General features: G+C 46.4%; 1 protein-coding gene across 2 annotated transcripts in view; it reads right to left on the reverse strand.

Moving 5' to 3' along the window:
- The window catches only part of LOC142590681 (uncharacterized), a 344,046-nt gene that overhangs the window by 42,826 nt on the left and 274,718 nt on the right, over nt 1-26,502 (reverse strand). The window lies entirely within an intron of this gene.

Consider the following 26,502-nt stretch of genomic DNA (forward strand, 5'->3'; position numbering starts at 1 on the left):
ACCACAATGCGCGCTTCCGTTATATTTCTTTGGTTTTCCTAATTTCGATTAGTGTGATGTTTGCCTTCGTCAATGAGTGTCTTTTTAACGATGCTCTTACTTCATAGTAAAAAACCTCGGAAATGCCGATTGCAAGAACCAGCGTCTTCCAGTGCCTTCCAGTGTGAAATCAGCGCGTTGTTATTGTTTTTTTTTTAAGCACTGGATCGCACTGGGTACGCTGGCGCTCGCTGGGACTCACTCGAGACCAGTGAGAACGCTGGATAAGAGCTGGGCAATGTTGGGTCACACTGGAAGAGACGGTCGCATTGGAAACTGCGCTGGTTGTGTTTGTGCCGCGCTGGCTCCAGTACGCAAGGACGAGCGCTGCTGAATATTAAATGCTTTATAAAATTTCATCACTTCATACTAGTCTCTTGTCCTAAATAACGCTATATCTTAGGGTCATAGAACTATTTCGTGTCGCAGCATGGAATAAAGGTGCGTGAGCTGCCTTGTTTATTCCTGCACATGTGACAATGAAAATCACTTTAGTTTTTTGCATTTTGCCTTTTGACAAGGCGGATAGCTAAATTCTTGAACGAAACCATGCAAACGCAGAGGACGCCGCTTTTTTAGTAGTTCGCACGTAACATATGATTGGGAGTTATCGCCATTGTCGCAGTGTTGTGGAGTGGACATGAAATCCAGAAGTCGTTCAGACGCGCTCGAACAGACCCCGAGTTCGAAGCCTACCGCTGCTTGATATTATCGCACCGATAACAAGGCTGAGGCGATTCGTGCGCTTCCACTTTCCCTATTGTACTAAAAAGAGTTCTGAGGCTCAAATAAACACATTTTAGCTTTCGCCAGCTACCCGCGCCGAGATCAGTCCCCACCGAAGCTTAGGCATAGCGTATCCGCCGAGTCCGTCTGCACGCTATCGGCGCGTCTAACCTCAAGAATCAAGGAGTCTAATAAGGATAAATTACTTTATATTTCAGATTTCGCATCGGTGCTTTTAAATAAACAATTTTTTCATGTCTACAGTGCCAGCACAAGAAGTGAGGAGCGCCGATGTGACGCGTCATAAACGCAGGTATATGTGCTGTCGCCGAAGGCTCCCAGCACTAGCCTGCGCTTCTCTGACGAAGATATATGACTAGACAGACGTGTAGACTGAAAGACATCACTGAACTAAGAAAACATAGCATACCCCTCGCGTGAAGAACAAGAAACGGCTATCGAAATCGGCAGTAACAGCCCATTCATGCAGCGTCCCGGGTCGGTGGTTCATTTAGGACTTTTTTCGAAGTTAAAATACCAATCGCAAGTGAAAGTCGATGTTATGGCACTTCCGAGCACACTATTGAATACGGAAAGCAAAATTTTCTTTGTGGTACAGGCGTGAGTTTTAGTTGCTGGGCGATAACGCATCTACCACGTCTGTGCAAGACTTCTCTCTGTGAAACTAAAAGTGCTTCTCGATTTTGGTATGCTAAATTATCCGCCTGTGTTCGTATGCTGGCGTGGCGTAGCGGTAGTGATCCGGGCTGGGGATCTGCAGGTGCGACGATCGAATCCTGGTCAGAGCACTTCAGTTTTTACATGTTCTTTTTTTCGTTTTTCATTGCACTAAAACGCTCTCTGTTGCTTTCTCTATTCAAAAAATACATACGGTGTCTAGGCACCGCGTATTTAACGCGCTAGAGCTGTTTTTCGCACCAGTAACCAGCGCCTCCCAGTACGCCGCGCTTGCCCAGCGCCCCATGCATCCAGCGCGCGGCACTGGACCCATAATCCGGCGATGCACTGGATACTGGGTACTGTTTATAGAGTGAAAATATAGAGCTGTTCTTAGACAGGCCGCACTTTAGCTTCTTTAATGTCCTATAAACGTTCCTTTATGGAACTCAGTACATATGCCATAGGATGGCACATTTTTAGAACGGGAATGGAGAGCCAGTCTAGAGACAGGCCGCATTAGAAGTTCCGAAAACGTTCTATAAATTTTTCTATAGAATTTGGTGCATAAGATGTCAACACGACCTCTATAGAATTATTATGGTGGATGTAGAGCCATTCTATAGACAGGCCGCATTAGAAGTTCTGAAAAGGTTCTATAAACATCTTTTCTGTAGAATTTGGCACATAAGATGTTAATACGACCTCTATAGAACGTTTCTGAAAACGTTCAATAAAAATTTTTCTATAGAATTTGGTACATAAAATGTCAATACGACCTCTATAGAACATTTATGGAGGGTGAATGGAGAGTCGGTCTATAGACAAGCCGCATTAGAAGTGTTAAAAACTTTCTATAGACATTATTTTATAGAATATTGTACATATGATGACAATAAACCCTCTATAGACTGCTTATAGAGCGTGAATGGAGAGTCAGTCTATAGAAAAGCCGCATTAGAAGTGTTAAAAACTGTCTATAGACATTATTTTATAGAATTTAGTACATATGATATCAATACACTCTCTATAGAACATTTATAGAGAACGAATGGAGAGCCATTCTATAGACAGGTCGCGTTAGAAGTTTTAAAGACATTCTATAAAAATTACTTTATAGAATTCAGTACATAGGGCGTCAATACACCCTCTATTGCACATCTATTGTGTGTGAAATGACTTGGTTCTATAGAAAGGTTTCTATAGACTTCTTAGAGATTCTATGCAGACGACTCTATAGATCGCGAGTTCCTATAGAGTCCCTTTTGACTCCATAGGAACTCATTAGGAGTTCTAAAGGAACTCTAAATCCATTTTCATAAGGGTTTGGTGCTTTCTCTGACCCAAGCCATTATTGTAACTACTTTCACTTCTTTTTGGGGTACTTTTCAAGCACAGTGGCGGCGCTCGGCGTAGTGGCGCAGTTAACGAAAAGCAGCTCGGCTGTGTGCCGCAGTTACTTTCGGGTGTAGTGAATCTTACCGGGACAAGTTTTGGCGCTTTCTCTGACCCAAGACATTATTGTAACTACTTTCACTTCTTTTTGGGGTACTTTTCAAGCACAGTGGCGGCGCTCGGCGTAGTGGCGCAGTTAGCGAAAAGCAGCTCGGCTGTGTGCCGCAGTTACTTTCGGGTGTAGTGAATCTTCCCGGGACAAGTTTTGGTGCTTTCTCTGACCCAAGACATTATTGTAACTAATTTCACTTCTTTTTGGGGTACTTTTCAAGCACAGTGGCGGCGCTCGGCGTATTGGCGCAGTTAGCGAAAAGCAGCTCGGCTGTGTGCCGCAGTTACTTTCCGTGTAGTACATCTTACCGGGACAAGTTTTGGGGCTTTCTGTGACCCAAGACATTATTGTAACTAATTTCACTACTCTTTGGGGTACTTTTCAAGCAGAGTCGCTGCGCTCGGCGTAGTGGCGCAGTTAGCGAAAAGCAGCTCGGCTGTGTGCCGCAGTTACTTTCGGGTGTAGTGAATCTTCCCGGGACAAGTTTTGGTGCTTTCTCTGACCCAAGACATTATTGTAACTAATTTCACTTCTTTTTGGGGTACTTTTCAAGCACAGTCGCTGCGCTCGGCGTAGTGGCGCAGTTAGCGAAAAGCAGCTCGGCTGTGTGCCGCAGTTACTTTCGGGTGTAGTGAATCTTACCGGGACAAGTTTTGGCGCTTTCTCTGACCCAAGACATTATTGTAACTACTTTCACTTCTTTTTGGCGTACTTTTCAAGCACAGTGGCGGCGCTCGGCTAAGTGGCGCAGTTAGCGAAAAGCAGCTCGGCTGTGTGCCGCAGTTACTTTCGGGTGTAGTGAATCTTACCGGGACAAGTTTTGGCGCTTTCCCTGACCCAAGACATTATTGTAACTACTTTCACTTCTTTTTGGCGTACTTTTCAAGCACAGTGGCGGCGCTCGGCTAAGTGGCGCAGTTAGCGAAAAGCAGCTCGGCTGTGTGCCGCAGTTACTTTCGGGTGTAGTGAATCTTACCGGGACAAGTTTTGGCGCTTTCCCTGACCCAAGACATTATTGTAACTACTTTCACTTCTTTTTGGCGTACTTTTCAAGCACAGTGGCGGCGCTCGGCTAAGTGGCGCAGTTAGCGAAAAGCAGCTCGGCTGTGTGCCGCAGTTACTTTCGGGTGTAGTGAATCTTACCGGGACAAGTTTTGGCGCTTTCTCTGACCCAAGACATTATTGTAACTACTTTCACTTCTTTTTGGGGTGCTTTTCAAGCACAGTGGCGGCGCTCGGCGTATTGGCGCAGTTAGCGAAAAGCAGCTCGGCTGTGTGCCGCAGTTACTTTCCGTGTAGTACATCTTACCGGGACAAGTTTTGGGGCTTTCTGTGACCCAAGACATTATTGTAACTAATTTCACTACTCTTTGGGGTACTTTTCAAGCACAGTCGCTGCGCTCGGCGTAGTGGCGCAGTTAGCGAAAAGCAGCTCGGCTGTGTGCCGCAGTTACTTTCGGGTGTAGTGAATCTTACCGGGACAAGTTTTGGCGCTTTCTCTGACCCAAGACATTATTGTAACTACTTTCACTTCTTTTTGGCGTACTTTTCAAGCACAGTGGCGGCGCTCGGCTAAGTGGCGCAGTTAGCGAAAAGCAGCTCGGCTGTGTGCCGCAGTTACTTTCGGGTGTAGTGAATCTTACCGGGACAAGTTTTGGCGCTTTCTCTGACCCAAGACATTATTGTAACTACTTTCACTTCTTTTTGGGGTGCTTTTCAAGCACAGTGGCGGCGCTCGGCGTAGTGGCGCAGTTAGGGAAAAGCAGCTCGGCTGTGTGCCGCAGTTACTTTCGGGTGTAGTGAATCTTCCCGGGACAAGTTTTGGTGCTTTCTCTGACCCAAGACATTATTGTAACTAATTTCATTTCTTTTTGGGGTACTTTTCAAGCACAGTGGCCGCGCTCGGCGTAGTGGCGCAGTTAGCGAAAAGCAGCTCGGCTGTGTGCCGCAGTTACTTTCGGGTGTAGTGAATCTTCCCGGGACAAGTTTTGGTGCTTTCTCTGACCCAAGACATTATTGTAACTAATTTCACTTCTTTTTGGGGTACTTTTCAAGCACAGTGGCGGCGCTCGGCGTATTGGCGCAGTTAGCGAAAAGCAGCTCGGCTGTGTGCCGCAGTTACTTTCCGTGTAGTACATCTTACCGGGACAAGTTTTGGGGCTTTCTGTGACCCAAGACATTATTGTAACTAATTTCACTACTCTTTGGGGTACTTTTCAAGCACAGTCGCTGCGCTCGGCGTAGTGGCGCAGTTAGCGAAAAGCAGCTCGGCTGTGTGCCGCAGTTACTTTCGGGTGTAGTGAATCTTCCCGGGACAGGTTTTGGTGCTTTCTCTGACCCAAGACATTATTGTAACTAATTTCACTTCTTTTTGGGGTACTTTTCAAGCACAGTCGCTGCGCTCGGCGTAGTGGCGCAGTTAGCGAAAAGCAGCTCGGCTGTGTGCCGCAGTTACTTTCGGGTGTAGTGAATCTTACCGGGACAAGTTTTGGCGCCTTCTCTGACCCAAGACATTATTGTAACTACTTTCACTTCTTTTTGGCGTACTTTTCAAGCACAGTGGCGGCGCTCGGCTAAGTGGCGCAGTTAGCGAAAAGCAGCTCGGCTGTGTGCCGCAGTTACTTTCGGGTGTAGTGAATCTTACCGGGACAAGTTTTGGTGCTTTCTCTGACCCAAGCCATTATTGTAACTACTTTCACTTCTTTTTGGGGTACTTTTCAAGCACAGTGGCGGCGCTCGGCGTAGTGGCGCAGTTAGCGAAAAGCAGCTCGGCTGTGTGCCGCAGTTACTTTCCGTGTAGTACATCTTACCGGGACAAGTTTTGGGGCTTTCTGTGACCTGTTGCGTTTCGCCTGCGACACGTGGTTTTGCCGGCGCGACGGCGGCGGGGCGGCGGACATTTTGGCCCGATCGTCGTCACCGCAACACTCATCGCCAGGTGTTTCCAGGCGCGTCTGCGGCGATGCGACCGCCTAGGGATTTCGTTCCAGTCATTGTGCCCGAAACAGGCGAGGCCAAAGCAGGGATCTCCTTCCAGTTATTGTGCCCGAAACAGGCGATGCCAAAGCAGGGATCTCGTTCCAGTCATTGTGCCCGAAACAGGCGAGGCCAAAGCAGGGATCTCCTTCCAGTTATTGGGCCCGAAACAGGCGATGCCAAAGCAGGGATCTCGTTCCAGTCATTGTGCCCGAAACAGGCGATGCCAAAGCAGGGACCATCTTCTCGTTACAGTCATTGTGTCCGACCGGCAGCGCCACGACAGTGTGCTGCGCAGCGCCACGACAGTATGCTGCGCAGCGCCACGACAGTGTGCTGCGCAGCGCCACGACCAGGTGCTACGAGATCGTGCGCAGCGCCACGACATGGTGCTACGGCATCGCTACGACAGTGTGCGTCACCATTAGCCCATTGTACATTCACGTGCTCGTCTTTTGAGGGGTTCCTTCTTGCCCTCAACTGCGAGAGTATAAAAACAGCTGCCCCCGGACGCCAGAGGAGGGCTCCGATTTCTTCCGTTGAGTGAAGTGCTCTCCCGTCTCTCTACTTCGGTCAAACCTGACCGCCAACTCTTTGCGATGTTAAAATAAACAAGTTGTTTCGTTGTTACCAGTCGACTCATGCTTTGCCGGGACCTTCGGATGCTTGCAGTTGTACCCCCGGCCGCCAGGCCAACGCTACCCTTGGGGCTTGCGACCCAGGTACAACCACGGGCGTCAGCGCCGAGTTCCCAACAGATCGTACCAGCAGTCGGATCCAAACAGACCCAAGACATTATTGTAACTAATTTCACTACTCTTTGGGGTACTTTTCAAGCACAGTCGCTGCGCTCGGCGTAGTGGCGCAGTTAGCGAAAAGCAGCTCGGCTGTGTGCCGCAGTTACTTTCGGGTGTAGTGAATCTTACCGGGACAAGTTTTGGCGCTTTCTCTGACCCAAGACATTATTGTAACTACTTTCACTTCTTTTTGGCGTACTTTTCAAGCACAGTGGCGGCGCTCGGCTAAGTGGCGCAGTTAGCGAAAAGCAGCTCGGCTGTGTGCCGCAGTTACTTTCGGGTGTAGTGAATCTTACCGGGACAAGTTTTGGCGCTTTCTCTGACCCAAGACATTATTGTAACTACTTTCACTTCTTTTTGGGGTGCTTTTCAAGCACAGTGGCGGCGCTCGGCGTATTGGCGCAGTTAGCGAAAAGCAGCTCGGCTGTGTGCCGCAGTTACTTTCCGTGTAGTACATCTTACCGGGACAAGTTTTGGGGCTTTCTGTGACCCAAGACATTATTGTAACTAATTTCACTACTCTTTGGGGTACTTTTCAAGCACAGTCGCTGCGCTCGGCGTAGTGGCGCAGTTAGCGAAAAGCAGCTCGGCTGTGTGCCGCAGTTACTTTCGGGTGTAGTGAATCTTACCGGGACAAGTTTTGGCGCTTTCTCTGACCCAAGACATTATTGTAACTACTTTCACTTCTTTTTGGCGTACTTTTCAAGCACAGTGGCGGCGCTCGGCTAAGTGGCGCAGTTAGCGAAAAGCAGCTCGGCTGTGTGCCGCAGTTACTTTCGGGTGTAGTGAATCTTACCGGGACAAGTTTTGGCGCTTTCTCTGACCCAAGACATTATTGTAACTACTTTCACTTCTTTTTGGGGTGCTTTTCAAGCACAGTGGCGGCGCTCGGCGTAGTGGCGCAGTTAGCGAAAAGCAGCTCGGCTGTGTGCCGCAGTTACTTTCGCGTGTAGTGAATCTTACCGGGACAAGTTTTGGCGCTTTCTCTGGCCCAAGATATTATTGTAACTAATTTCATTTCTTTTTGGGGTACTTTTCAAGCACAGTGGCGGCGCTCGGCTAAGTGGCGCAGTTAGCGAAAAGCAGCTCGGCTGTGTGCCGCAGTTACTTTCGGGTGTAGTGAATCTTCCCGGGACAAGTTTTGTTGCTTTCTCTGACCCAAGACATTATTGTAACTAATTTCATTTCTTTTTGGGGTACTTTTCAAGCACAGTGGCCGCGCTCGGCGTAGTGGCGCAGTTAGCGAAAAGCAGCTCGGCTGTGTGCCGCAGTTACTTTCGCGTGTAGTGAATCTTACCGGGACAAGTTTTGGCGCTTTCTCTGGCCCAAGATATTATTGTAACTAATTTCATTTCTTTTTGGGGTACTTTTCAAGCACAGTGGCCGCGCTCGGCTAGTGGCGCAGTTAGCGAAAAGCAGCTCGGCTGTGTGCCGCAGTTACTTTCGCGTGTAGTGAATCTTACCGGGACAAGTTTTGGCGCTTTCTCTGACCCAAGACATTATTGTAACTACTTTCACTTCTTTTTGGCGTACTTTTCAAGCACAGTGGCGGCGCTCGGCTAAGTGGCGCAGTTAGCGAAAAGCAGCTCGGCTGTGTGCCGCAGTTACTTTCGGGTGTAGTGAATCTTACCGGGACAAGTTTTGGCGCTTTCTCTGACCCAAGACATTATTGTAACTACTTTCACTTCTTTTTGGGGTGCTTTTCAAGCACAGTGGCGGCGCTCGGCGTAGTGGCGCAGTTAGCGAAAAGCAGCTCGGCTGTGTGCCGCAGTTACTTTCGCGTGTAATGAATCTTACCGGGACAAGTTTTGGCGCTTTCTCTGACCCAAGACATTATTGTAACTACTTTCACTTCTTTTTGGCGTACTTTTCAATCACAGTGGCGGCGCTCGGCTAAGTGGCGCAGTTAGCGAAAAGCAGCTCGGCTGTGTGCCGCAGTTACTTTCGGGTGTAGTGAATCTTCCCGGGACAAGTTTTGGTGCTTTCTCTGACCCAAGACATTATTGTAACTAATTTCATTTCTTTTTGGGGTACTTTTCAAGCACAGTGGCCGCGCTCGGCGTAGTGGCGCAGTTAGCGAAAAGCAGCTCGGCTGTGTGCCGCAGTTACTTTCGCGTGTAGTGAATCTTACCGGGACAAGTTTTGGCGCTTTCTCTGGCCCAAGATATTATTGTAACTAATTTCATTTCTTTTTGGGGTACTTTTCAAGCACAGTGGCCGCGCTCGGCTAGTGGCGCAATTAGCGAAAAGCAGCTCGGCTGTGTGCCTCAGTTACTTTCGCGTGTAGTGAATCTTACCGGGACAAGTTTTGGCGCTTTCTCTGACCCAACACATTATTGTAACTAATTTCAATACTCTTTGGGGTACTTTTCAAGCACAGTGGCCGCGCTCGGCATAGTGGCGCAGTTAGCGAAAAGCAGCTCGGCTGTGTGCCGCAGTAAGTTTCGCGTGTACTGAATCTTACCGGGACAAGCTCTGGGCGTTTTCTCCACCCAAGACATTATTGTAACTAATTTCACTTCTTTTTGGGGTACTTTTCAAGCACAGTGGCCGCGCTCGGCGTAGTGGCGCAGTTAGCGAAAAGCACCTCGGCTGTGTGCCGCAGTTAGTTTCGCGTGTAGCGAATCTTACCGGGACAATTTTTGACGCTTTCTCTGAGCCAAGACATTATTGTAAGTAATTTCACTACTTCTTGGGGTACTTTTCAACCACAGTGGCCACGCTCGGCGTTGTGGCGTAGTTAGCGAAAAGCAGCTCGGCTGTGTGACGCAGTTAGTTTCGCGTGTAGCGAATCTTACCGGGACAATTTTTGACGCTTTCTCTGAGCCAAGACATTATTGTAAGTAATTTCACTACTTCTTGGGGTACTTTTCAACCACAGTGGCCACGCTCGGCGTTGTGGCGCAGTTAGCGAAAAGCAGCTCGGCTGTGTGACGCAGTTAGTTTCGTGTGTAGTGAATCTTACCGGGACAAGCTCTGGGCGCTTTCTCCACCCAAGACATTATTGTAAGTAATTTCACTACTTCTTGGGGTACTTTTCAACCACAGTGGCCACGCTCGGCGTTGTGGCGTAGTTAGCAAAAAGCAGCTCGGCTGTGTGCCGCAGTTAGTTTCGCGTGTACTGAATCTTACCGGGACAAGTTTTGGCGCTTTCTGTGACCCAACACACTATTGTAACTAATTTCACCACTTTTTGGCGTACTTTTCAAGCACAGTGGCCGCGCTCGGCGTAGTGGCGCAGTTAGCGAAAAGCAGCTCGGCTGTGTGACGCAGTTAGTTTCGCGTGTACTGAATCTTACCGGGACAATTTTTGACGCTTTCTCTGAGCCAAGACATTATTGTAAGTAATTTCACTACTTCTTGGGGTGCTTTTCAAGCACAGTGACCGCGCTTGGCATTGTGGCGCAGTTAGCGAAAAGCAGGTCTGCTGTGTGCCGCAGTTGGTTTCGCGTGTACTGAATCTTGCCGGGACAATTTTGGCGCTTTCTCTGACCCCAGACATTATTGTAACTAATTTCACTACTTTTTGGGGTACTTTTCAAGCACAGTGGCCGCGCTCGGCATAGTGGCGCAGTTAGCGAAAAGCAGCTCTGCTGTGTGCCGCAGTTAGTTTCGCGTGTACTGAATCTTACCGGGACAAGTTTTGACGCTTTCTCTGAGCCAGGACATTATTGTAAGTAATTTCACTACTCTTTGGGGTACTTTTCAAGCACAGTGGCCGCGCTCGGCAATTTGGCCCAGTTAGCGAAAAGCAGCTCGGCTGTGTGCCGCAGTTAGTTTCGCGTGTACTGAATCTTACCGGGACAATTTTTGACGCTTTCTCTGAGCCAGGACATTATTGTAAGTAATTTCACTACTTCTTGGGGTGCTTTTCAAGCACAGTGGCCGCGCTCGGCATAGTGGCGCAGTTAGCGAAAAGCAGCTCGGCTGTGTGCCGCAGTTACTTTCGCGTGTAGTTAATCTTACTGGTAGAAGTTCGTGACGCATTCTCTGACCCGAAAAAGTATTGTAATTTATTTGGTAACTTTTTGGGATATCTTGAGGTATGATCGCCGCGCCTGGGGTTGTGAAGCTGTTAGCAAAAAAGCAAGCCGGCCATAGTGAGTTAGTTTTCCGTGTACTGAATTTTAGTGGGACAAGTTTGTGACGCATTTTATAGCCCTGCAACAACATATACCTTATTTCGGTACTCATGCTTGTCGAAAACGCGACGAGCGATTGCCGAGAGTGATAACACGGGAGTGTTGCATGCGCCGGCAGGACGCGGAAAAGATAACACGGAGGAGCAGCTGAAGAACATGACACTTATGTATTCTGAGCGACTGAAAACAGGCTTTGCACCCACGAATCTGTCTTGAGTGTGACTAGAAGGCATTCTGCTAGCATGTAACATGGTCTGGCTGAGCCTGTGTTGTAGCCACGTCTGTGTACTTGGCGTACCATCGCGTCGACTGAGGCCAAGTTGTTTTGGAAACGCGCAGTCACCCGTGTATTTGTGCACTTAAAGTGCAGGAACTAATGCCCGGGAAGGGAGCGGTGCTTGAAAATCGGATGTTTTGTTCTGATTTTATGGCATTGTTTGGGAGGAGTCTTTGCTGCGAAATGTACATAAAAGTGAATTTATCTGTAATGCCGCTCATTCACCACTTAGGCACGTTTCGCCTCTACACGCAATAATCCTGTTAGGTCAATGTACCATAATGATACATGGTTGTAATTTACTTTCTTTCAGCTGATGGCATCCGGTGGAGTTTGGTACGGCAACGATTGCTGCTTACCTGGTGCCCCAACTTTGGATGAATGTAGATGCCCGGAACGAGTATTTATATAGAGCAACATAAACATTTCATTATTTCAGAAGGCGTCTTGCGTTTTCTTTATGAAATTGCACCTGCCGGATTCGGCAGAGTCTTGTAAAGGTCGTTCGCAATAATTTTTACTAAATAATGAAAGGATTCCACGCCAAGGCCACGCGGGGTTCAGCAGACGCGAAAAAAATAAAACAATAAATGCCGCGCCGAACAGCGGAGCCGGCGCGGCGTGTACCAACTGGTGTTCAAAACGCGCGCGCCCAAAACCGAAACCGGAAGAAGTTAATACCATCCGCTTGGTGTGCTACAGTCAATTCGGCCGCTGGGCTCTTATGGGAGTGTCCGCTCTTGTTGAAGTTTCTTTCTCCATGTGGGTAGTTTCGTGGTCCTCGGTAGCTGTGTGCTCGTGCTCCGCGATGTTTCACCCGTTTCACGACTCGTACCACTCGCGCATCGTGCAGCGGTACACAAATACCTCAAAAACAAGCCCTGCAAGGTTGTTCCGGGTGCCTAAAGACAACAGGTGAGCGCCCAGATCCAAGGACTTGCCTCTTTCAGGTAGAGAAAGCTGACAAATAGATGTTCCTCCTTATTGTCACCTGGTCCATGACTTGTGTTTTTCTATGCCAAGTCTCATTCTGGAACTTCAGTAACTTGCCCAGCTTTCCATAGTGTCCTCAGTGCTTTTTTTGTGTGTCACGTTCTACAAACGTACTCACAGCTCAAAAATTACTGTTCGCGTTTGTGTACTGTCTCAGTAACCGCTGACGCGAAAACCGCGCGAACAACCTTCACGTGTAGGCATGATACGCTTTTTTTTTTTCTTCTGGAAAGCATGAGCATTGCAAGTGTCCTACATGCGGATTGTTGCAGTTCGTGTTTACTATAAAGTTTGCCCAGTAGGTACGACTTAGTGCCTTAAGTGACGTATTTTTATTGCTAAGCATAGCATTCGGGTCGAAAGAAAAGTCGTGCTGTTGGCTTATTTTACTTGGTCTTGGATTGAGGAATAAGCCTGCTGCAAAAGCCGTCTACCTTCTGTTCCCCTTGCCACCGTTACTCAATTTGTGGCCAAGTTCAATATAATGTGTTAATGTGTATTTCAGTTTTTAGTACAATGTTATTTTTGTTCTGCCATGTCTTTTTCAATTTGTTCAGCAGTAATGAACATGTCACGCATTTCATATACTTTCGTGCAGATTTATAAGTAAGCTCTTATTTTTTTTTTTTGTATGGCTCTTAATCAAACATTAGGTATTTGGCGTGTCATTATTTTTGCCATTCATTACCAGTGACTTTTCCCTTTTTATAGTTCTCATGACTATGCCATACGTGTCGTCCAATTTGGTGCAATATCTTAGTGCATATATCAGAAGCTCGTCTACATTTCAGTGTTGAGGGCGTTATTTAAAAATCGTTTTTTTTATGTGCGTTTACTGAAACGGCCTTCGCGTTTTCTAGCGCTTTCTTTTGTTATTTCACCGTCTGGTGAACTTTTTGTGTTTAGTACTCTTGTATATGTCATGCACCTTTCACTTTTGCTCATTTTTGGAGAGTGTATCACACCAAGTTATAAGGAAAATCTGGTTTCGGAAACGAAGTCAATAAAGCGAGACTAAACATCTGTTGTGTTGGAAGTGGAATTTTTTATATGTCCAGGCACATGCTGGTACAAGTATGGGCGAGACTGCGTGCGTGCTAGCGCATAGCCCACGGCACACCACGCGCCAGCTTGCAAGCAATGCCAATGCGCTGCCTAGCGCGTGCATTGCTTGCGAGCTGGCGCGGGGTGCGCCGTAGCGCGCACGCGATAAAAAAAAAAAAGGAACGCGCCGCGCACAGGTAAAAACAAAAAGAAAGGTAAGCGGCGCGGCGGCATGGGGAAAGGGTAAAAGTGAGCGCAGCGGGTCGGCATAATAACAACAAAAAGAAACGAAAAACGTTTGTGAGAAGAGGCGCCGCGCGGCTGCTATTCCTGTTGCCATGACAACGTAAACAATCGTGTACGCCGCCATTTTGCTTCTGCGTCGCCCATTGGTTGGGGCCGTACACTCCAAGAACAGTTTACACCCTTTGGCTTGCCCCTTCTGCCACACAAAAATAATCATCTGCCTTGATGCGTTTCCTTTCTTTATCGCTGCGAGCCCAGAACTTTCCAGTAACCAATGGCACGCGCGTTATCAGCATAGAACAGTTTACGCCCTTTGGAGCGCCCCTTCTGATAACGCGCGTGCCGTTCGTCACTGGAAAGTTCCGGGCTTGCAGCGATAAAGAAAGGAAACGCATCAAGGCAGATGACGATTATTTTTGTGTGGCAGAAGGGGCAAGCCAGAGGGTGTAAACTGTTCTTAGAGTGTAACTGAAGGGGACCTTGACGCTAGCGTCGAAAGAGCGTCTGCTCGAAAACAGCCAGTGGCAGCCATGCGGAGATTCACCCCCCTGGTTTCGCTGCCTAACAAAGGTTATCGCACAGCGCGGGACACGCCTGCATGTATCGGAAGTTTCTGGAATGTCATCGATGCTTCTATCCGCTGTCTGTTGTCGCCGAACCTTGTGTTATCTGATTGCATCGCGTGACGCGAATGGTGTAGAACTTTGTGGAAGACACGCGGGTCCCAGGTATTAGTCTGGAACATTCGACGACTGCTGTATAAAAGCCGACGCGCTTGACCCACTCATCAGATTTTCGACGATCGTCGACCTAGTTCGCCGCTGTCGCTGTTCTTTGAGTGTAACCTGTTTTTGAGGGCCTATAACAACTCGTACAATTTTTTGTTTTCCCCATAACTGAATAATTGAATAAGTTTACTTAGCCAACCTCTTAATTATTGGCTAACGACCCCAAGTATAATACGTACATTTGTAGAGGACCTTCACAAACCACCGATCGAGTTGTTTCCTTTACGCCTCACGTAGTGCTTTTTTCCGGGTTGCACCGGAAGCCCGCGAAATACGAAATAAGCCACGTGACGGAGAGCTTGCGCAGTGGTATCGTGCTGCTCTCAAGCGCATGTTCGGTGAACAAGGTCGGCTCCCGTCAGATTATGACGAAAATGCATGCTGCTAGCCGAAAGCTGTCGATGAGATAAAGAACACCCTGCAGCTTCCTCGTCGCCAGTCACGATGCAGCCGACCTTGTTCGCCGAACCCACGCTTGAGAGCAGCACATTACCACTGCGCAAGCGCTCCGTCACGTGGCTTTTTTCGTATTTCGCGGGCTTCCTGTGCAATCCGGAAAAAAGCACTACGTGAGGCGTATCGTAAAGGAAACAACTCGATCGGTGGTTTCTGAAAGTGCTCTATAAATCTGCGTATCATACTTGGGGTCCTCCGCCAATAATTAAAAGGTTGGGTAAATAAACTTAATGAATTATTGAGTTATGGGGAAAACAAATAAATTGTCTGAGTTATAGCCTATGCGAATAGTATTTGTTCGTTTGAATTCGCTTCCGACGCGCCTTTCATTTTAAATTATTGGCTCAACTTGTGTGGGACACCTTTTATGGCAGAGCGTGAAATACCACCAAGGACAAGATGAGCGCTGACTTGAAATTTGTGGCACACAAGAGTGGAAAAGAAAAGCAGAAATGCAGATGTGAGCCCAATTTACCAGAAACCCCATATTTTTTTATTTTTTGAGGCACAGTGATCAACTAACGCGAGAACTAGTAGAAGCCTTATTTCTAATCCAGAGAAATGGCGACAGGTGCCAATCATCGGCGACCCCATTTTCTAGAGTGAAAGGAATCTGTTCAAAAAAGGCAGGCACTCCTTCGTTGGCGAATGTACGCCACTCTTCGCTCGTGTTCGCTATTTCAGCTTCAAGTCAACGTTCGCGCTCGGGACCACGTTTTCTTTTCTATTTCCTTTCTGAGCAGATATAAGGTCGAGTGGTACTAACTTGGACAAACTTCCGCGCTTCCAAGTGTCAGCGAGTTGAAATATTCTAAGCCCATTACCTTGCTTTCGTTATTGTATAAAATATTCAGAAGACAATTTGTAATATAATTACGGCAACACTTGGCATCAATAATCTCAAAAAACATAGTGCCTACAGTAAGAAATAGAGAAAAATGGATCCCATCCAAGTTATCAAACATGTAATCGAAATATCTGCTCACTATAACCAACCTGCCTATGTATGGCTTTCATAAGTTAAGAAAAGCAGTTCTATGCGGCACAAATGCGTTCAGTAAAGAATGAATGCATGGCGTCATAAGGGCCTAGAAATCCAACATGTGAATGTCTTAGAAAATATATCTATAGAGATTTTACTACTTTATTTCTTCACAGTTGCAAAATACCACTTAAAGATGCACCTCTCCCTGAGCATGAAGACAGCTGATAGTTAAGCCGAGCGACATACACACATCTTCATGGTATTCATAAATAATAAGTTTTCGTGCATGCGTTGAGTATGCTTCTGCTTTTGATTTGCTGATTATTTTATCCTTTAAATACTAATTGGGTAATTTTTTGGTCTCTCTCTTATTGTCTGCGCGGGTGTGTTTCGCGTAAATTTAGTTTTGCAGGATAGTCAGAGCGTCCTCTCGCGCCACGTGCTTTATTTTTTTAAGCAGGTTTATTTTATGCGGACGACATTGTGTTGCTAGCTAACAAGCAAAGTGATTTGCAACGTTTCGCTAATATATTGGGACAGGAAGGCGATAATTTAGGTCTGAAATTTAGTGTTAGAAAATCAGGTGTTACGGTATTCAATGAAAACAGTGAACAGAGAGTGGCAATACAGGTCCAGGAAATATCTCGGGTAAAATAACATAAATACTGTGGTATATGGATAAACGTAGGCAATACATATATGAAAACACAGTAAAAAACAGTGACACTAAAGGGGAAGAGAAATTCACCCATAATGAAGCACAGAGCGCTATGCGGATACAATAGGTACGAGGTGCTCCGGGGTATGTGGAAAGGGGTAATGGTTCCAAGACTTACTTTTGGAAATGCGGTTGATTGCTTTAAATCTAGGGTACAATCAGGACTGGATGGGAGCCAAAGGTGAGTGGGACGCCTCGCATTGGGCGCTCACGGTAAGACTACCCATGAAGCTGTGCAGGGTGATATGGGCTGGACTAGTTTTGAAATGAGGGAAGCTGGCAGTAAAATTGAATATGAAGAACGACTGAGGAATATGGAAAAATGTAAATGGGCTGGGAGATTCTTTAGATATCTGTGCAGGAAAAACACTGATTGACAGCGAAGGAAAAAAATTGGGAAGCTTACCAGTAAGCATGCGGCCAGTAGGGTGGGCAACACAGCAACAAAGAAGCTCAAGCGGAAAGTCATAGAGGCCGAAATAATCTCATGGGTGACGGCAATGGAAAAGAAACCTGTCATGAGTTAGGAGAAAAAAAACGAAATCAGGAAAGAAACAATTTATGATAACTCAAAGGGAAGCTCATTACTTTTCGAAGCAAGATCGGGATGCCTAAGAACACGCAGAGATAAAGCGAGATATAAGAAGAAAGAAGAAGCATGTGCTTGCTGCCGTGAAATGAGGGAAACGATGGGGCATGTTTTATTAGAATGTGAAGACGTCTGCCCAGCGGTCCATTTAGGCATCACTGGCCTCCTGAAGCCTTTGGGTTCAGCGAGAGCAGGGGATAAGTAAACATTTCCGCAAGAGAGATTAGTAAGAGGCGATTGGAAGGTTGGTGGAAGAAAAGTAGGGGAAGGACAAAAAACTGAGACGTACAAAAGCAAAGTTCATAATAGGGGGTCAGAAAATTTGGTTGTGGGAGTTCTTCGTGCTTTTTTTTTCTTCCTTTTCTTTCTTAACCTAGCTAGGACATCAGGCCGTATAATAAGAACTTGGTGGCGCACCGCCCGCTTCCAAAGGGGACGCTCATAACATCCATCCAGCCATGCATCAATTTCTTTCGTTAGGCATCGACTCTTTCGAAACGAGAAGCGATCTAGAAAACTATGCAAGGTTATATCCACAATAGGCCTCTCGTCGAAGCGGCCTGAGACTAAGCGAGAGCCGTTCACATAATCATTTGCTACCAACGAAGTGACCTTTGCAAAGGGAACGCCAAATTCAAATCGAAGCGGGCAGCCGCGACCGCCGCCATGTTTCACGCAAACTACGCAAACCACGCAAGGACGCCAACGCTAAGTATGAGAAATAGCGTGCATACGCTATACGCTATGGGTCGTTGCGCGTTCTGTGCATGCGCAGTAAGGATCCGCTATATTACAGCCTACGCAATGGTATAGCGTACGCTAAACAAATACAGTCTCGCGACGCGCTCTGCGAGCTGCTTGCCGAGATAAGCCGAGAGCAGCTCCAAGCTGACATCCGACCGTGCCGATGGTGCGCTGGCTCCGATTCCGGCTTATCTTGGACGAACATGGCTCGAGTAGCGTTCCTGTACACCAGCAGAGCGCGTCAGTAAACATGCAGAAGCAAAAATCTGCGAGGCCTGCATCCTTCTGTGCACGAAAAAAATATAAGCGACCCTCACATGTGGCGTGAAGCACAGGTAGAACTCTCACGTTTTCGTGCGCAAACATTCTGCGTACGTAAAACTAAAGCTGCCTAATAAATGGAAACTTGGTGGAATGGTCGAATTACAATCGGCTGGTCGCGAATGCACCTTTCAACTCGCCCGCCACGCTAACAACTTTGGCGCGTCTCCTTTTCTAGTGCGGCCGTGGAACACCCATGCGCGCAGGCGCAACCCGCATTCAGAGGCAACCTGTCAGCCGAGACGGCGCCTCGCGTGCGTTTAATACTGGAGGTTGTCGAAACTCGCGTTGAAGCGAGAGGCAGTCGAAGCTCCCCGCCGCCGGCGCATTTCATGCGGCACTGCGGGCGACACAGCCGCGAGGGCAAACTGGACGCGAAAGCGAGGCCGACTTCGTGCCACCGTTGTGAAGAAATAGTTGACACTTGGCATGAAACCGTATCTTTTACGCCGACTCTCAAGTTGAACAAAATTATTTTTTTTCATTGCGTTAGCATTGCTATGCTTACCCAACGAGAAATCAGTCCGTCCGTCGCGTAAAACGATTGCTTTCAAGATTGCGTCCGCAACAGCGAGCGCCTTCGCCTCTCGCCTCAGCCACGCGGCGAGAAGGCACACCAACACTCGCCGCACTGCGCCGCCGATTGCTTTCGAGGTGCGGCCCTCGTGGCCACACCGGAGGCAGCCGCCGCCGGAGCACGGTTGATCACGGTCCGTAATGGTTCGACGCCCACGGAAAAAGTGCTAAAGAGCGATGACGCACATAATGATCGGAACAGCGCACCTGGCGTCGCTACCTGCAGTAGTAGTTGCTTGAGCTATCCATTCACCTGACGCCGCCGTCGGCAGCAGTTCGTGTCGCCGCAGCGCTGTCATATGTAATAGTCAGATCAAGTTTCAAAACATTGATAATGAGACCGGGCTGCGTGGAGATGCCCAAGTGGCCCATTGTTCACGCATACTCAGACAGCTCCCAGAGGAGTTTCTGCATAATTTTTTTCTCATTGAGATTTGCTTTTCCCGACTGCCCGATAATTTGGAAAATATTGAGGACCCTTCCATGTAGGTAAAAATCCACACAGGGCAAATTGTTCCAAACATGCCAGAGCTGACTTCAATTATGTAAAAAAGTGAGCATATTTCACGTTAAGCATGCGCCCGTATAAACATGAAGCCAAAAACGTTATTACGTGACCTCCGATGGATCAAGCCCTGACAAAAATGACTTTAGATTGTCTATAGAAAGTCTATAGACATTTTATAGACGACCTTGCCTTTCTATAGATTTGGACTTTTGCTGATACAAAGTCTATAGACGAAAGTCGATAAACTTTCTATTTATTTTTAACGCGATAGCGTTAAGGAGCTCGTGGCGCAGAAAAGCCGGTGTCGTCGGTGTCGGCGTCCGCGGCGTTGGCCGTGAGCGATAAATCGCGGCAGGCACTTCATAAATAAAAAGCAACTTCCAAGATGGGCTGGGTGGGGAATCGAACCAGGGTCTCCGGCGTGTGAGACGGAGATGTTACCACTGAGCCACGAGTTTTTTTTTCTTTATTTTTTTTTATCGAACTCGTGGCTCAGTGGTAACGTCTCAGTCTCACACCCCGCTGAGCCACGAGTTCGATGCTTCAAAGCGGTACAAAAGCGCCTCTTGTGAACGCGGTGTTGCCTTAGAAATGAGCTGTTTCTAAGGCTCAGGCGTGCGTCGGTTGCTCAGGCGCACATTTCGTTGTCGCGCCGAACGCTGCGTTGTTCGACGCTCACCGCGTCCAATGCGGGGCGCGTAGTCGCTGCGCCGTAGCCCATTGTCTGTAGCCCGTAGCCATACCCCTTGGCGGGTCGACGGGAACGCTGTCGCGTTCCACTCTTGAAGGCGAAGCTTAAGCGTCCTCCAATTTTTGTCTGTTCGCATTCTATAGACGGTCTATACAAAAAGTCGCTAAATTGCGTTTCTTTATTGTCTACTTCCCCTCTATAGACTACCTATAGACTAAAGTCGATAGTCTCCACTTATTTTTGACCAATATTCGTCTACAGATTTTCTATAGACGAAAGTCAATAAGATTTCTATTTCTTTTTGTCTATTCGCCGTCTATACACCGTCTATAGAAAAAGTTGATATGGTGTTTGACTCTTTTTTGACTACTTTCCCACAACAGACACCTATAGACGAAAGTCGATACAGTCTCTATTTGTTTGTGTCTATTGTTTGCCTACAGACATTCTATAGACGAAAATCGATAAGATTTCTATTTCTTTTTGTCTATTTGCAGTCTATAGACGGTCTATAGACAAAAGTCGATAATGTATTTCTTCCTTCTTCGTCTACTTCCCCTCTGTAGACTACATATAGACAAAAGTCGTTACAGTCTCTATTTATTGTTGTTCATTCTTCGTCTTTAGACTGTCTATAGAAGAGAGTCGATAAGGGGCATATTTCTTCTTGTCTATTCCCACTCTACGTAGCTCTGCACAAACACGCACACATTCACGTACACACACACACACACACACACACACACACACACACATATATATATATATATATATATATATATATATATATATATATGTCACGTCATAAGAAGCCAACAAGCACTGACGCCAAGGACAACACACGGGAAATTACTTGTGCTTAATAAATGAAATAAAGAAGCGATAAATTATTGGAAATTACAGTGGATGAAAAAACAACTTGCCGCAGGTGGGAACCGAACCCACAACCTTCGTATTTCGCTTGCGATGCTCTACCAATTGAGCTACCGCGGCGCTGTTTCCCCATCCACTTTCTTGGGTATTTATGTGTCCTAGTAGAACCCTGGGAGTGTTAGCCAGCGCCACGACTCGCAGACCTTGGCGGCGGACGTGGAACGTCCTTCTTGCCGCAGGCATCAGAACGTGATCTTTTTGGGTGAAGGCAACTGGTCAATAAACCCACATATGCTGCGGTCAATAAACCCACATATGCTGCTTGAAGTCGTCAATAACAGTAAGCTATCGCAGGAAAAGAAAGATCTTATCAAGAAACGCCAATGTATGAAAGCCTCTAACCCTACAGCTAGAAGAGAACTGGCAGAACTTTCGAAGTTAATCAACAAGCGTAAGAAAGCTGACATAAGGAAGTATAATATGGATAGAATTGAACATGCTCTCAGGAACGGAGGAAGCGTAAAACCAGTGAAGAAGAAACAAGGAATTGGCAAGAATTAGATGTATGCGTTAAGAGACAAAGCCGCCAATATCATTACTAATATGGATGAGATAATTCAAGTGGCTGAGGAGTTCTATGGAGATTTATACAGTACCGGTGGCGCTCACGACGATAATGGAAGAGACAATAGTCTAGAGGAATTCGAAATCCCACAGGTAACGCCGGAAGAAGTAAAGAAAGCCTTGGGAGCTATGCAAAGGGGGAAGGCAGCTGGGGAGGATCAGGTAACAGCAGATTTGTTGAAGGATGGTGGGCAGATTGTTCTAGAGAAACTGGCCACCCTGTATACGCAATGCCTCATGACCTCGAGCGTACCGGAATCTTGGAAGAACGCTAACATAGTCCTAATCCGTAAGCAAGGGGATGCTAAAGACTTGGAAATTTATAGGCCGATCAGCTTACTGTCAGTTGCCTACAAACTATTTACTAAGGTAATCGCAAATAGAATCAGGAACACCTTAGACTTCTGTCAAGCAAATGACCAGGCAGGATTCAGTAAAGGCTACTCAACAATAGACCATATTCACACTATCAGCCAGGTTACAGAGAAATGTGCGGAATATAACCAGCCCTTATATATAGCTTTCATTGATTACGAGAAAGCGTTTGATTCTGTCGAAACCTCAGCAGTCATGGAGGCATTACGGAATCAGGGTGTAGACGAGCCGTACGTAAAAATACTGAGATATCTATAGGGGCTCCACAGCCACCGTAGTCCTCCATAAAGAAAGCAACAAAATCCCAATAAAGAAAGGCGTCAGGCTGGCTATTCACAGCGTGTTTACAGGAGGTATTCAGAGACCTGGATTGGGAAGAACTGGTGATAAAAGTTAATGGAGAATACTTTAGTAACTTGCGATTCGCTGATGATATTGCCTTGCTTAGTAACTCAGGGGACCAACTGCAATGCATGCTTACTGATCTGGAGAGGCAAAGCAGAAGAGTGGGTCTAAAAATTAGTCAGCAGAAAACTAAAGTAATGTTTAACAGTCTCGGAAGAGGACAGCAGTTTACGATAGGTAGCGAGGCACCGCAAGTGGTAAGGGAATACATCTACCTAGGGCAGGTTGTGACCGCGGATCCGGATCATGAGACTGAAATAATCAGAAGAATAAGAATAGGCTGGGGTGCGTTTGGCAGGCATTCTCAGGTCATGAACAGCAGGTTGCCATTATCCCTCAAGATAAAAGTGTATAATAGCTGTGTCTTACCAGTACTAACCTACGGGGCAGAAAGCTGGATGCTTACGAAAAGGGTTCTACTTAAATTGAGGACAAAGCAACGAGCTATGGAAACAAGAATGATGGGTGTAACGTTAAAGGATAAGGAAAGAGCAGATTGGGTGAGGGAACAAACGCGAGTTAATGACATCTTACTTGAAATGAGGAAAAAGAGACGGGCATGGGCAGGACATGTAATGAGGAGGGAAGATAACGGATGGTTATTAAGGGTTACGGACTGGATTCCAAGGGAAGGGAAGCGTAGTAGGGGGCGGCAGGAAGTTAGGTGGGCGGATGTGATTAAGAAGTTTGCAGGGATGACATGGTCACAATTAGCACATGACCGGTGTTGTTGGAGAAGGATGGGAGAGGCCTTTGCCCTGCAGTGGGCGTAACCAGGCTGATGCTGATGATGACTGAAGTTGTGTGCTGCTGAGATTGCTGTACAGCCTATTTGTAGACGTTAGTATACACATAGTATACACCTCCGCATTTGTTGACCAGATGATATGATCTACGTAGTCGCTCTCGGCAATCCCAAGGCACTCTTCACAGTTGTCATAGCATGACTTTTGCGGCAGTATAATAGAGAAAGCAAAACACCGATCCAATTGTGATAATAGATGTTATGAACGGCAACTTTAGCTACAAGTGGATTCCAAACAGGCATCAAGCTAACAACACAGAGACTGGTAATGTTTGTACCTGACAACGCGGACTTTGTGAGTGTGCGATGAACCGATGTCGAGCATGTGGTGTGCGCGTTGTGTGTCGTCCGATTCTCAGATACTTTTCACATTGTCTTCTTATCTCGGCTGCATCACTAACATCGGACGGTTTTTCGTTGGCTGATATCCTGCACTATAAACCCATCAAAGTGATCAATCATCATCATCATCATCATAATCTATTGTCCCTTAAGGACCCCTTTCAGGGTATTACATAAGGGGGGGGCAAAAGCATCAATAAACACTATGGTCATTATTACACAATGGTTAACTCATTTTTACAACAGTAAACAAAACTTAGTATACATGCTAGTAGACGATGGGCAAGAAAATTAAAAAACAGAACAAAGTAAGGTCCGAACCTGCAGTAGAAATGGCAACACAACCAGCAATATAAAGAAAAGTACAAAAAAAGTTAGACATTAGCGTAACAGCATAGTAGTGTTAGATTAAGGGTTCAAAAAACATGACAATAGGTGTCTAAATTTATCAGGATTACTTTCATTTATACTGAAAAGATTTTGCGCCAGAGCAACACACACAAGAAAGACGACGACACCACGGGCGCTTGGTGTCGTCGTCTTTCTTGTGTGTGTTGTTTTTTGGCACAAAATCTTTTCTGTATGCAAGATCACCAACTAGCCCACCAGTTAACTCTTCTAAAATACGTTCATTTACTATGCTGTTGGGTAGCGCGTTCCACAATTCAATAGCACTAGGTAAGAAAGAGTTGTTGAAGGCATTAGAAGAACCATGGAGACGTTGTAGACTCAGGTTGTTAAAGAGACGCTTAGAAAAGCAAAACGCATCATCATTCACTTAAAATATGTGCCAAATTCTCTGAGCCCACCCAGTATTTCGCAGGCGGTATGCCTGCGCGGCCACGCATATGAGTACCTCATTGCTGTACTGATTGCTTGGACCTATCGTCGGAACGGAAAATTTGCACTAACATACTTGCGGGCATCACATTTGGCGGTACGCTGGAAGAAATGCTACAAATTCGCTGTATTACTCATCGTCGCTGGCGATAATGCAAGCGCCTGAAGGGCCCTGTTACGGCTTTTACAAACAGCGCATTCATCCAAGTGTGCGTTCCAGTCTCATACGATAGCCCACAGCATTTGTAATACAACCTGCAAGCGCATTTCCTTCGTTCATGAAAAAAAAGATGAAAAATGGAAAAGAAAAGCAACCCGCTCCGGCAGGCATGGCGCGCAAAGAGAGAGAGAGAAAGAGACAAAAAAAAAAGGCGCACAGACTAAGCACAGACTCCTCGGAGTGCGCGCGCCCTGGCGCGCGGAGCTCCTGCGCCTGCGCATAACGTGGCACCATCTGTCCGCGCCAATTTGAGTTCTGAACGAGTGCGCCAGGCACGTAAACGCTTGTAGCGGTGTCAGAGGTAGCAAACTGTCAAGTTCGCCAAATGGCCACAGAGGGCGAAAAAATCGACCGCGCGCAGCTGCTAACAAAACCAGCATAGTAGAAGCACTTCGGCATGTTTACGTTAGTTCCAACAGTTCCCGCTAGAGACGCCGTAAAAAGCGCAATTTTATCTTAAAAACTTTCTTTTACAATTGCCGAAGAATTTTCATCACATAAAAAAACAGGGCAAAATTATCATTGCCAATTAGATATTGTACTCTTTGTTAGTAAGTTTATTGTTTCTTCGTCATTATAATCGCAAATAGTGTTCAGCATCATCGATCTCACGTGACCTCTGGCTTGGATTTAAAATTTTTACAGGTATTTTCGAGTGAACGGCGGCACGGATTCATTCGTTCGTGCACTCGGACTGCATGGTTGCTTCTTTGTTTACAAAACTAGTTTATTGCGCTTCGATGTCTCGCGTTATCTAACTTGGGGTGAAGTGACGTGTTTGCAAGCGGACAGTAAGCCCGAAAGTTGGGTTTTGGTCGTGAGCCATTCGGAACACGTCTGCGTCGAAACGGGAGCTGGATTTTGCTGCGGCTGGCAACGGCAATAACGGTGAGTCGTTTAACACGGCTGCTTGAATCGTTATATAATATCCGTGCCATTATCTTACAGGCGGGGACAAGTTAACGAACTAGATTCTGCATTACATATGGGCAGTCATGATCTCAGTTGCTATTTCCTAAATAAACCTTTACTTGCGAGGCTGTCGTTGTACACACACAATCAGGAAAGAGCGATATCGGAACGCGCGTCTCATTTTTCATCTTATTGTAGCTGTGGTCGTAGGTGACTGAGTAGCCTTATCAATATACATATAAAACTGTTTTTCGAGTCCACCGACAACTTCTTTCGTCCACAAAACCGAATAATCCTTTGGTAAAATGAAGTGAAAATACATAATTTAATGTTTAAACAGTTACAAGCATGATCATTCACCCATATTTCGTACTTGTTGGTTCCAAATGTTCTTGCTGTTCAGTTTGGTTTACCGTAGGGCATTTATTTTTGCAGTAGTGAAGTAGTGCATCACGGTCGTGCAGAAAAATAATGCATCAGTTCTAATAGCTTCATGACTTTCATGCATTTGCTTGTCGAACCACCAGTGTGATCACTTCTAGTGTATAAATGAACGCACAAATGTTATCATTTGTGATGTTAATAATACTTAAGCTGTTGACATGCATTGTAGTTAGGCAGACATCAATTTTATGGACAACAGCAATATTTATTTAACATGCTGCTTAAGGACCCTAGAACAGAGAGTGTACATTTGCATATGTTCTGTAGTCGCAAACCATTACAATATATATTTCACACCTTTCTGCATTTCATATTGCAAAATTGTGCCTTTTCAATTTCTGATTCAGTCAAAATTTCTGTTCCAGACATGCAGTAATGAGGACGGCACCAGTATAAAGCAACGCACTCCACGCACTAAACAGAAACTGCTGCCTGCTACAACAAGGCGATTGTATGGACGTTGGCTGCTACTACAAGGTAAAAGGTAAACAATACATGGTTCAGAAATAAATATGTTTGATATATGCTATATTGGCTTGCTGTTTGCAGCAGATATGAATGTTTGTTCATATTTATGGTTCATTATAATTGGTTCGAACATAAAAGAAAACAGACATGAGTGGCTAATCTGTGCTGTATCTCATGTGTCTCCATTCTGCCCCAACACAATCTATGCCAAGCACATCTTGGTCATCACAAGAGCTCCTATCTACACCAACAGGAAGGAGCTGGAGCCGAAGTTGCAAGGCTTTTACACCACGAACAAAGAAGCACATGCAGAAGAGGTTGGATGAGATATCAAGTCTGCAGACGACTGTGTCAAGACTGAAAAGAGCTTGAGCCACCATTTCACCAGCACGG

Source organism: Dermacentor variabilis, chromosome 8 (genome assembly GCF_050947875.1).
Source record: "Dermacentor variabilis isolate Ectoservices chromosome 8, ASM5094787v1, whole genome shotgun sequence".
NCBI classification, from domain to species: Eukaryota; Metazoa; Arthropoda; class Arachnida; order Ixodida; family Ixodidae; genus Dermacentor; species Dermacentor variabilis.